The sequence below is a fragment of the Diadema antillarum genome, unplaced genomic scaffold (assembly GCF_040938485.1).
Source record: "Diadema antillarum isolate AM-2024a unplaced genomic scaffold, OU_Dant_1.0 seq00000778_RagTag, whole genome shotgun sequence".
NCBI classification, from domain to species: domain Eukaryota; kingdom Metazoa; phylum Echinodermata; class Echinoidea; order Diadematoida; family Diadematidae; genus Diadema; species Diadema antillarum.
In genome coordinates, this window is record NW_027271666.1 from 636,018 (window position 1) to 647,547 (window position 11,530).

Here is an 11,530-nt window from a genome sequence, read left to right on the forward strand (position 1 = left end):
TTTTTTTTTTCACAGCAGCCTACAAACTGCACACTGCAGTTGCGTGCGTTACTACAGATGGAGACAAATGAATAATCTATTACAAATGTATTTTAATATACAATGTTTGACATCCTTATTGCAATCACTTTCTTTAATTGTAAATTTAGAGACATAATGAATTATTATTAAAAGAAATCACATTTCTGTATTTTGTTGTGAGTTTGCATGGGAACATACACGTATCATAATTTACAATTTTAGTTAGATAAAGAACATCTTATAACAGAACTGTCTAGTGATGGTTTAATAATTATGTCAATTTGTTATAAGTCCTATCAGTTACATGGAGTGCATGTTCCCATGTTTATAAGAATCATACGTGACACATTCAAAGTGGGTTGAAGACAACAAAATAATAAATAAAAGAATAAAGGAGAATAGAACTTAATCTGATTACAGCATCATCTAAATATTGCCAATGTGCACTTAGAAATCTATCAAGATTTATCACAAGGTTATGATTACCACACAAAACCTTCAAGATTTATTATCATGAAATACATACCAATGAACACTTAAAAAAATCTAACATTCCATATCCACATGAAGCTTTCCTTGATATAAATGACTCTCTGTAGTGTTATTAAAGTCTAGCAAAATTGTAATTACGACATCACAGAATGGAATGCATTGTTTTCACCTTCAATCTTAGGATCTCCTTTCATGTTTCCACTTTACAATCACATTTCACTGTAGATATACCGTCCTTATGTTGTCGCCCTTCATCCCAATTTCTCCCTTCTATCCTATCTGTAGATTGTCTTCTTTCCTAAGCCATTGTATTCACATTCCTTGATGATCAGCACGATGCTGTACTTTTTTCTTCTTCTCTGAAACAGTCCAGCTCTTCGCTACTGCATGGCATCAGTCATCTGAAAGAAAAGACAGAAATTAAGAACTTTCGATTAAAATCAAACATCATGATACAAGATACAACTTTCATTTTGAGAAAAAGAAATCAGCCAACTAAACTGTAGTTGAAATTATTTTGCTCTATTTATATTAAACATAAAACAAAACGGTATACAGGATCAAAGAATGTCAAAAAAATACTGTTCGTCTTTGATGCATATTCAAATTGTCTCGCCTTTTACATATTTTAATGATGCAAGATCTTATGTCTAGCACTAAGTAAGTCTCATGTAGAATTTAAATTATCATTCACATGAATAAATCTGCATGTCCTTGTAAACAAGGCATTGCTTTGAAAAAGCTGAATATTACTAATTGCATTTGGGAAACAGTCTACGACAATCAAACTTGTTTATTATCAGAGACTTTAACATCTTAATTAGACCTAGACTCTACATTACCATTGTATTCACATCCGTTGGTGATGTACACGACCCTGTACTTTTCCTTTTCTTTTCTGAGACAGTCCAGTTCTTCGCTACTACATGGCACCAGTCATCTGAAAGAAAAGAAAGAAATTAAGAACTTTTGATTAAAATCAAACATCATGGCACAAGATACAACTTTAATTTTGAGAAGAAAAAAAATCAGCCAACAAAACTGAAGTTGAAATTATTTTGCTCTATTTATATTAAACATAAAACAAAATGGTAGGCCTATGCAGGATCAAAGAATGTCAAAAAATGCTGCTGTTCGTATTTGATGCATATTCAAATTGTCTCGTCATTTACACATTTTACTGATGCAAGATATTATGTTTAGCACTTAGTATGTCTCATGTAGAAAATGAATTATCATTCACATGAATATAAATCTACATGTATTTGTAAACAAGGCATTGCATTGAAATAGCTGAATATTACTACATGTACCTGCATTTGGGAAACAGTCTATGACAATCAAACCTGTTTCTTATCAGAGACTGTAACATCTTAATTAGACCTAGACTCTACATTATCATTCAGCTTTTAAAGGTATTACAGGGTGGTCCACAACTTGAAATTTGAGCATGTTGCAAGCTCAGAATCTGAGAATATTGCAGAAATTGAATATGCGCGGAGTGCACACAATGAGTACGTAGAACGCAATATTTTGCTGCTTATCTCTCTTTGTGCTGCTTACATTCAATGTTCTCTCTCATATTTTGCACAAAAATATCTAAGTACCAGGTAGTTTGATGTTTCTTATGTTATGCACATATTTTGCACATTTTTGAATACTTTTACTTTGAGCTTGTTGCAAATTCTTGAGGATGTTGCATAACATGTTGCTGGCTTTTGAGGATGTTGCACAAGAATTTTAGCATGTTGCAGCGACATGCTAAAACCCCTCGTGGACCACCCTGGTATTAACCATTCACCTATAAAACACTGGCATTGTCATGTGCATCATATTTCTTTGATACTGCACATATTTTCATGAGGTCTGTGCAAGAATGCAAATGAAACACGTCTGCTGTTTGGTATCTATGAAAAAAAAAAAATCACTAACCCGGAAGTCCTTGGCCTTAGGAATAACACGTGGCGAGTTAGTAGGAATTGACATTAAAATAGAATAAGAATAGATCTACTAAATAGGCCTTTGCCTCATGAATGTCTGGTCTAATTAAAGACTAAGTGAAGTCTAGACCTTTCACTTTTAAGTTACCAATGGTTCACAAAATCTATATTATAGATCTAGACTACATCTAGATCTAGACATCTAATACTATTAGATCTTGGCAACTTTTGTCTTTGTGACACGAAATTAACACGTCACGGATGATGTTGCGGCGATATCCAACAGGATGACAGTACCACTATTACTGAATCAGTAAGTTGACATAGATAACTAACATCAACTTGTTAACGTACGTTAGAGATGACACCATATACAATAACCGGTGACACTGACACTGACAGATCTAACGACTATGTTTCGACTAACGTTAAAGAGTTAGACTCGCCATCTCAGTAAGTCGGCCAAAGACAAAGTCAATACAGGGCTAAGTCAGTGTTACTGTTATGTTAGGCCTAACAAATGTTAACGGTTACTCGGTTAGGTTAGGTTTACCAGGACTCAAGAGTCCTGGTTAAATCAGTCGAGGGACATTTCTTAGAAGTCCTTCGATTCCAAGAATAAAAAGGGTGAAAGAACAAAGGGAAAAAAGGAAAGAAGAAAGGACAAAAGCTTATGTATGGCTGCTGTGGAAATCGACAGCGCTACTGTATCACTATCAATCACGCGTAAATATGTAAACGCCATTTGGTTGGGCCGCATTCACAAGTTTTAGGGAAAAAAAGCCCCACCGCTGTGCTTCAAAGGTACTCCAATCGAACTAACGTTAGACATAATGTCACATATCTACACACAGCACGGTACTAGGGCTGAATTCACAAGTAGGCCTATACTATAACACTGCACTGTACAGGAAAGCCACCTAACCTGTAGAGTACTACTCGTAGTGTTTAGGTAGTATCACTAGACCACATACTGTCATAGATGACATCTACACCAACGCTGCACACTGGCACTGGTCCGACGGTCCCTGACCAGGAAAAATCACTGTTGGACACTGACCAGTAACTTTTTCAGGAATGGACCAGTAAAAATTGGGGGGAAAAATGGGTGGACTCTACCTACTATTACCACTAGTCTAGATGTAGATCTAGAGCTAGACTATAGACTCTGTGTTAATTTGACTTGGTCATAGACTTCAGCTGATCTTAGTTTTAGCAGGGAGGTGAGACCTCCCTGGTTTTAGTAACTGGCATTACAACTTACAAGTAAAGTCTTAACTTAGACTTAATAGTTAAACTTGAAAGTTAAAGTCTAACATGTCTAACTTTATTCTTTACTCTTCCTTTGAGTTTTACTTTTAGACTTTTTACTCTTTTTTTTAGTTTATATAGTAGGCCTACTTTGTCAATCTCATGATTTCATTTTCAACTCAAGTCAAGGCATAGCCACGAGTGTCTTCGAGACTTTGACATCTTGCATGTCTTGCACACAGACGTTACGACTACAGTACTCAGTAGTCTCAGAAGTAACGACATAAGTTGAAAAGAAACTATAAATAATATGATTTGGGATCTAATTTGAAATTGGATGGCGTTTACAGACTAGGCTTCATAAGCATCACGCGATTGAATACATGGGACTACACTCTACCGCAATTAATGGTTATGGTAGTCCAACTGAAACTGTTATTTTGAGCATGATTTTAATAGGATTATAGCTTACCATTCACTTCACTCGTGGACAGTGGGCTGGCTTAGGTCGTCATTCATCTTTCAGAAGGTTTGGTTCTCACTCTGAGATCTGGATTAGGGCCAAAACCTAATTCTAGGCCAGTAAGTTGAACAAAGCTCAAAATAATGAAACTGCGACGGTTCGTAAAACCCGCATTGCTCTTCACCCTAGCAATTCGGGTTTCACGAACCGGCGTATCTTTACTGCGTCGGTTCGTGAAACCCCTTTTTCTCAATTTCTCGATATTTCGAGTACCGTCGTTTTTTTCTTTCTTTGATAAAATTAAGAATAATTAATTTTGTGATCTAAAATTTTGGGATTTGGTAGAGTTTTGAAAGCACTTTCATTTGGTACCAATATCTCGATTTTGAAAATTTTGACCAAAATCGAAATAGCGTCGGTTCGTGAAAACACCGACGAATCTCCTTATATTTTAGGCTTTATTGCAATTTTTAAACGGTAGGATGTTTTGTGATACAACTGACCTAAACATTATGCATAAAATGTGATAACTCGAACATTTTCAAACCACTGCTCCCGATGGTAAACAGTATCGTAAAGAAAGAAAGTATAGGGCCTAGATAATTCAAACAAAAAATACTGGATATCATTCTTTGTCCGCTCTTAAATCTCTTTCAGATATACCTGGTTTATAGTGCTGCTGCATGTTGGTGGGAACACGCAAGTTTTATTTATTTTTATTTATTTATTTCACATATTTAAAAAGGGTAGCCCAAGTCAGCACTTGCTGGTTTTCATCGGGGCCCTTTAAAAACACAACACATAAAACATTCCAGAATTACATTTACTAACAGACATAGAAAAAGATATTATATACATTCAATACAATCAAAATCAAACAATATTAGACATTGATTATCAACATGTAATATTCACCATGAGGCTACTACATGATGCACAGACTAAGATAGAGCTATTACTACTTTTCCAGTTGCCATGCCGGTCTGGAAAGCCGTTGACAAGCGGGGAAAGAATGCCTGCCAAGATACTCTGATACGAACTTTAAGTTAAGTGCATGAGGGGGGAACCAAACGCAAAATGGCCTCATATTCCGAACAAACGCATTCGTAAACGGGCATTCTAGACGATTTTCATAATTTCACATTATGTAATACATAGATCAACAGCTCCATGTATAGAGTTGTGGAATATATTGTGGCCCTTGAGCAGAGAAATTAATACTCTGAAAAATATTAAGCAAATTACAGTGGACAGTGTTGATGACATAGGAGTCTCACATATTTCAGAAATGAAACAGTGTAATTCCATTAGAACCTATACATGCATGCCTTCTTCTTTTGTTCTGCATCCTTGAGCCCCAACTCATGCGTTCTATAATATGGTGAGGTTGCCATGTTATCATCCTTGTTCATATCAATATCATGTTAAAAACATTTTTATTCATCATCCCAGTCACTATAAATTCTAAAGCTCTGTCCTCAGAATAACTTATTTACAGTTGTTCAAATGTAAAAATCTGAAAATCTTCCGGAGGCCCCTTTAACCATGAGGATGTCAACTGTTATCAGATTGCCGCACAATTCAAAAAGAACGAGATATGAAACTCGTCACGCTGACGAGTTAGGTGATACGCTTGGGGTCATCAGGTGTCGGTCATCTGTGATTGACAAAGAAAAGAATGTGATATAGGCACCTTGAAGTTATATTGAGCGTGCATGCAAAACCGTTTCTCTAACCAATCGGCCACGGGACATCCCCGGAAATGGTAAGGCAAAAAAGAAATGTATGGATATTACAGGGGGAAAAAGTCAATGCCCACTCAACAATCGTGGCCGCGTGAACATGTATTGCATTGCTAGACGGAAATGCGGCCTTGTAACGACTGATGTCGCTATGCCATTTCTGGCAACTTGGGAAAAATACGCGCCGTAGACATAAAGCCTATAATCGGCTGGTTTTGATACCTTGCCTTTAATCACAATTTTCAGTGTGATGACGTCATCAAAGTACAAAACAATAACATGGTCTTGAAAGACAAATGTTCAAAGTACAACACCTCAGTCGTCGTCATTACATACTATGATCGGTTTGACAAAGTCAACCTGCAAAATGTTGCTGCAGTCGAAGCAATGTGGTCTCCAACACACAAAAAAGAGGGATATGGCGTGTGTCTGTGTGTCTGTGTGTGTGTATAGGTGCGTTTATATACGAACGTGATTTCTACATGGACGAATATGTAATACAAAATTGAAGAAAAAAAGTAAAATAGCTAAGTATTTTGTTTCGTGATCTTGTGGGGTTCGAACCCGCAACCTCACGTCTCTGAGACGTCGCCTTTAACCACTCGGCCATACGTCTCGGCGAGAAAATATGAGGAACGTAAACTTATGTATGTGAAAGCTGAATCGGGAATCGTTTTGTCCACATTCCATTCTCATTTTCAGTTTTAAACTGCAAAATTGTCAACCTGATGATGAGATTTCAAAAAACGAAATGCATGATTACTGAAGCTTATTGTCTCAGCTACAACATACTTAAGTTTCAGAGGAAATGAAGCAAAATCAGCTGAGATAAAGGTGCTTAAACGTTGTGAAGTCAATGCATGGTTTTAAAAAAAATCACCTCCCATAGACATAACACGTAAACTTGTCCGATTTTGCATCTTTACCTTTAATCACAATTTAAGGTATGATGACGTCATCAAATTTCAAAACCATGACTTGGACTTAAAAGGCAAATGTTCAAAGTACAACATATCTGAATTTGGGATAATATTGAGCTTAAACAACAGAGATACGAGCAAATGAATGTCAGAAACAGTACCTCAAAAAAATTAATTCCACTTTTTTGATTTCAGATGATGATATGATGACGTCATAATATATTTAGGGAAATATTGATACTTGAAACGTTATTTTCAATTCATATGCTTTTGTAATATGCAATAAAAACATAGGGTCACCTGACGTTTTAAAGAGCTATGGCGAAATAAACAAAGACATGTTTTTCGCTATATTTCCACATAGACGCGAACACGAAATTTCAACTTTGACGCCAACGCATTCCTTTGTTATAGGTCAAAATTGATCGGAAATCAATGGATATTGTTACTTAATGTATCAGGAATCCAAATCTGTCAAAAAATGTGCATTTTCAGTTTGCTTACGCGCACTACGCGCGAAAATGTGCGGACGGACGCGAACGCGCGAAACGCTTAAAATTGTCTGAAACTTCGAGATTTCCCATTGGTAAGTTGTTTTGAGCCTTTTAAAAGTTTGACGCGCGCGTACGCGCGCGTAATAATGTCTTAGGTAATTAGCATTAAAATGTATGATAGAGCGTGACCTGAACTTAATGTCCGCCGAAAATGATACAGACATGACCTTTAGATATGAAGTTATGATCGATCATGTAACATGGTCCGAAAATCACAAAATGGCGCCTAGATGACGTCATAGATATGTTACTGTCATGAAAACCTTATTGTGGCTAGATTTTGTCATGAGACATGTTCCCTGAAAATGTCATGTTATTCCGTAATGTCATTCTTGAGATATTGATGACACAAAATTGTCCAGAAAGAAAGAAGAACGAGATATGAAACTCGTCACGCTGACGAGTTAGGTGATACGCTTGGGGTCATCAGGTGTCGGTCATCTGTGATCGACAAAGAAAAGAATGTGATATAGGCACCTTGAAGTTATATTGAGCGTGCATGCAAAACCGTTTCTCTAACCACTCGGCCACGGGACATCCCCGGAAATGGTAAGGCAAAAAAGAAATGTATGGATATTACAGGGGGAAAAAGTCACTGCCCAATCAACAATCGTGGCCGCGTGAACATGTATTGCATTGCTAGACGGAAATGCGGCCTTGTAACGACTGATGTCGCTATGCCATTTCTGGCAACTTGGGAAAAATACGCGCCGTAGACATAAAGCCTATAATCGACTGGTTTTGATACCTTGCCTTTAATCACAATTCTCAGTGTGATGACGTCATCAAAGTACAAAACAATGACATGGTCTTGAAAGACAAATGTTCAAAGTACAACACCTCCGTCGTCGTCATTACATACTATGATCAGTTAGACAAAGTGAGCCTGCAAAATTTTGCAGCAGTCGAAGCAATGTGGTCTCCAACACGAAAAAGAGGGATATGGTGTGTGTCTGTGTGTCTGTGTGTGTGTATAGGTGCGTTTATATACGAATGTGATTTCTACATGGACGAATATGTAATACAAAATTGAAGAAAAAAAGTGAAATAGCTAAATATTTTGTTTCGTGATCTTGTGGGGTTCGAACCCGCAACATCACGTCTCTGAGACGTCGCCTTTAACCACTCGGCCATACGTCTCGGCGAGAAAATATGAGGAACGTAAACTTATGTATGTGAAAGCTGAATCGGGAATCGTTTTGTCCACATTCCATTCTCATTTTCAGTTTTAAACTGCAAAATTGTCAACCTGATGATGAGATTTCAAAAAATAAAATGCATGATTACTGAAGCTTATTGTCTCAGCTACAACATACTTAAGTTTCAGAGGAAATGAAGCAAAATCAGCTGAGATAAAGGTGCTTAAACGTTGTCAAGTCAATGCATGGTTTTAAAAAAAATCACCTCCCATAGACATAACACGTAAACTTGTCCGATTTTGCATCTTTACCTTTAATCACAATTTAAGGTATGATGACGTCATCAAATTTCAAAACCATGACTTGGACTTGAAAGGCAAATGTTCAAAGTACAACATATCTGAATTTGGGATAATATTGAGCTTAAACAACAGAGATACGAGCAAATGAATGTCAGAAACAGTACCTCAAAAAAATTAATTCCACTTTTTTGATTTCAGATGATGATATGATGACGTCATAATGTATTTAGGGAAATATTGATACTTGGAACGTTATTTTCAATTCATATGCTTTTGTAATATGCAATAAAAACATAGGGTCACCTGACGTTTTAAAGAGCTATGGCGAAATAAACAAAGACATGTTTTTCGCTATATTTCCACATAGACGCGAACACGAAATTTCAACTTTGACGCCAACGCATTCCTTTGTTATAGGTCAAAATTGATCGGAAATCAATGGATATTGTTACTTAATGTATCAGGAATCCAAATCTGTCAAAAAATGTGCATTTTCAGTTTGCTTACGCGCACTACGCGCGAAAATGTGCGGACGGACGCGAACGCGCGAAACGCTTAAAATTGTCTGAAACTTCGAGATTTCCCATTGGTAAGTTGTTTTGAGCCTTTTAAAAGTTTGACGCGCGCGTACGCGCGCGTAATAATGTCTTAGGTAATTAGCATTAAAATGTATGATAGAGCGTGACCTGAACTTAATGTCCGCCGAAAATGATACAGACATGACCTTTAGATATGAAGTTATGATCGATCATGTAACATGGTCCGAAAATCACAAAATGGCGCCTAGATGACGTCATAGATATGTTACTGTCATGAAAACCTTATTGTGGCTAGATTTTGTCATGAGACATGTTCCCTGAAAATGTCATGTTATTCCGTAATGTCATTCTTGAGATATTGATGACACAAAATTGTCCAGAAAGAAAGAAGAATAACGAGACATGAAAACTCGTCACATTGAGGACGAGTTAGGTGATACGCTTGTGGTCATGAGATGACAGTCATCTGTGATCGACAAAGAAAAGAATGTGATATAGGCACCTTGAAGTTATATTGAGCGTGCATGCGAAACCGTATCTGTAACCACTCGACCACGGGTCATCCACGGAAATGGTAAGACAAAAAAACAACAACAATGTATAGATATAACGGGGGGAAAGTCAATGCCCACTCAACTAACGTGGCCGTGTGAACATCTATTGCATTGCTAGACGGAAAAGCGGCCTTGTAACGACTGAGGTCGCTATGCCATTTCTGGCAACTTGGGAAAAATACGTCCCGCAGACATAAAACCTATAATCGGCTGGTTTTGATACCTTGCCTTTAATCACAATTTTCAGTGTAATGACGTCATCAAATTACAAAACAATGACATGGTCTTGAAAGAAAATTGTTCAAAGTACAACACCTCAGTCGTCGTCATTACATACTATGATCGGTTTGACAAAGTCAACCTGCAAAATGTTGCTGCAGTCGAAGCAATGTGGTCTCCAACACACAAAAAAGAGGGATATGGCGTGTGTGTGTGTCTGTGTGTGTGTATAGGTGCGTTTATATACGAACGTGATTTCTACATGGACGAATATGTAATACAAAATTGAAGAAAAAAAAACAGTAAAGTAGCTAATTATTTTGTTTCGTGATCTTGTGGGGTTCGAACCCGCAACCTCACGTCTCTGAGACGTCGCCTTTAACCACTCGGCGACACGTCTCGACGGGAAAATATGGGGAACGTTATGGACTTGAAAGACAGTTGTTCAATATATAACACATTCATCGTACGTTGTCAGTTTGCTATTGACATGACGATCTATCATTTGAATATGAGGCAGGCATTAGTACCTGTATGAAATTATTATAGGCATGGTTATCAAATTGCCCTAAAATATCCTTATAATTGCCTTATTTTTACACACAGTTACGCTATCCCTTTAAACTCGTCACAGTTTAATCAGAATCATTAACATCATACATTAGTACCATATTCAGTTCCATAGCTGATCACGTTTGCTAATCAATTAAGAGTAATTGTCTAGCATGTGTCATATGGCCAACCTGTATACACACGTATATACACACACACAATGCTAAATGTATGTATCAAACATCTGTAACACAGCTTTGAACTAACTATAGGAATTATCGCTGCACTTATCATCCATACTTTTTATCACTATCTGAAACTCCACAAAAACCACTAATTGACAAATAATCATCAATACAGAAGACTGAATACCTTTTTTACAATGTATAGCTTGTTACATGTATAAATCAGCACAAAGTAACCACGACTACATTGTGTTACTGAATTAATATGAACAAATTTCATGTTGTGACAGTATACTATATCAGTTTGAAAAGCCCAACCTGCAAAACTATAATTTTGCAGCAGTCGAAGTAATGCAGTCTCCAACGCAAAACAAAGGTATACTGTGTGAGTGTGTGCGTATAGGTGTGTTTACATGCAAACGTGATTTCTACATGGACGAAGGTGTAGTACTCTATTGAAGAAAAAAAGTAAAAAAAATATATTATTTTCTTTCGTGCTCTTGTGAGGATCGAACCCGTACGTGTGCAACCTCACGTTTCTAAGACGACGCCTCTAACCACTCGACCATACGTCTCGACGAGAAAATTAGAGGAACGTAAGCTTATGTACGTGAAAGATGAATCAGGAATCGTTTGGTCCGCATTCCATTCTCATTT

The 11,530-nt window shown here is 37.1% G+C and overlaps 1 long non-coding RNA gene across 1 annotated transcript; it reads right to left on the reverse strand.

Annotated features, from left to right (window-relative positions):
* Window positions 1-220: 220 nt before the first annotated feature.
* LOC139738985 (uncharacterized) lies at window positions 221-4,340 on the reverse strand. The gene is made up of 3 exons (XR_011711493.1): window positions 4,177-4,340; window positions 1,356-1,453; window positions 221-914 (listed from the first exon to the last, which is right to left on the reverse strand). It is a non-coding gene; the product is annotated as an uncharacterized lncRNA (long non-coding RNA).
* Between the last annotated feature and the right edge of the window lie 7,190 nt (window positions 4,341-11,530).